Here is a 2089-nt window from a genome sequence, read left to right on the forward strand (position 1 = left end):
CGATGAGTTTTGTGGCCATCCACGCGTGCGCGTGGAGTACGCGTACGCGTGGCCCTGTTTTCATGCCAAAGTTGATACTTGAGTTTTAAAAGCCAAATCTCATACTTTTAAGCCTCCGATCTCACCCCTTATGTATTAAATCATTATGATATGCCTAGCAATGAGAAAGGAGCTAGGGGATGTGGTAACTTGCGAATGAAGCAAGGGGAAAAGTTGTGGTCAATGATGATCAAAGATGATTATATGAGATATGGAGGATGGCGGTGGAAGTACCGTGTATGCCATGAGCCGAAGGGCTATAATTATTGATAAATGGTTGGTTTTGATTGAACCATGAGCCGGATGGCTGAGTTATTGCCGGATACGGCGGAGCCATGTTGATAAATTGGCTAGTTCTGGATTGAACTGTGAGCCGAATGGCTGAGCTATTGCCGAGCTACGGCAAAGCCATTATGGATTATGGCTGAGTATAAAGGCATAATGATAAATGAATAATGATGAAAAATGTTGAATGTAAGCATGCTTGTGTTTTCTCTCTGGTTGTAAGGGTGACAGGGTACCGATACCCTCTAATGGCGACAGGGCGCAGATACCCTCTAATGGCGACAGGGCGCAGATACCCTCTAATGGCGACAGGGTGCAGATACCCTCTAATGGTGACAGGGCACATATTACCTCTAATGATATTAATACGCAACAGAGAGATTGTGCCCGGGTTAGCTACCGGACACGTCGGGTTGGCTTGATAACCGACAGATGATATCATCAGCCATAGGGCAGGCATACATCATTTGCATATGTTTGAATTGTTTGGGCTTGCCTATTTATTTTGGATTTCTATATCATATATGCTATGTTACCTGATTACATGCTACTTGTTCTACTTGTACCTTATTTGTGTATTACTTGTCTGTATTGCTTGTGTTTGTACAACTGAGAGATCCCTCATGATGGTGTCGGTGGATGTTGGGGGCTGTTCTTGATGAGATGAATTGATAATGCGATTGCATAATGATGATGATTTTTGAATGAGATCATTTGAGCCCCCTGGGTAGACGCAGTGATGTGATTTCAGTAGCTCCAGGCGAGGGTATGATGTATTGATATAGAGTTGCTGAGGCAGAACAACTGGTGATGGTTTTGCTTATGATTCTGAGTCTGATTCGTGGAAGAATCAGCGAATTGGGAAACATGTGTAATATGAACTAGATTTAGTATCCCCTTACGTCAGATGCCTATTTATGGATTAGTGAGAATCTAGGCTGGATACTTGGTAAAAAGGAGTTTAGGATGCTTAGTGAGTTTTTATTGCAGTGCGTTGTATTTATTTGGCACTTTTACCGTACTGGGAACCCATAGGCCCGGGGTTCTCATTCCGTATATATATCTCTTGTTTTTCAGATACAGGTTCAGGTGCTCAGAAGTGAGCTGCGGTTCGTCTGAGAGACGGCGATGATATTTATTTTCTCTACTTGGTGTTTTGCTTAGAATCTCTCCACCTTTGTTTTGAAAAGATTATATTATGTGTTGAACTCTTTTGGAACTTGCCTATAGAGGCTCTTATGTTTCCTTTGGGAGAGATTAGGATGTACTGTTGTCAACTACTTTCATACTGTACCCTAGCCGGCCTAAACTTCGCGGGTCGCGACTAGTGGCTATTACTTATGTTATATATATCTATCCGTTATCTATCTCTTAATCTCCTTTATGCCTTGTCCGTTTATCGCTTTCGGCTTCACAGTTTAACTTTTCGTTGTCGAAACGTGAGTGGTACGTCTTCGCGATTTTATTTCTACTCTTTTCAGGCTTCTCGAATAATACTCCTTTCGAAATTAACTATATTTATATATATTAAAAATCCACCTGAGAGTCGTACCACCGTAATATCATTGACTTATGACTCGAGCATAAGGATTTGAATATTAGGGTGTTACAAATTTCATTTTAGTTGTAATTTGTTTTGAATTTCATTTTCCTTTTGTAAAAATGCCTATAAATAGGCATCTGTTTCATTTTATTAAGAAAGGCGAGCTCCACTAGGGAGCATTAGGATTAGAAAACTCTCTCTTTAATTTCATTTCTGTTTTGA

Source organism: Arachis stenosperma, chromosome 9 (genome assembly GCF_014773155.1).
Source record: "Arachis stenosperma cultivar V10309 chromosome 9, arast.V10309.gnm1.PFL2, whole genome shotgun sequence".
In the NCBI taxonomy this organism is placed as follows: Eukaryota; Viridiplantae; Streptophyta; class Magnoliopsida; order Fabales; family Fabaceae; genus Arachis; species Arachis stenosperma.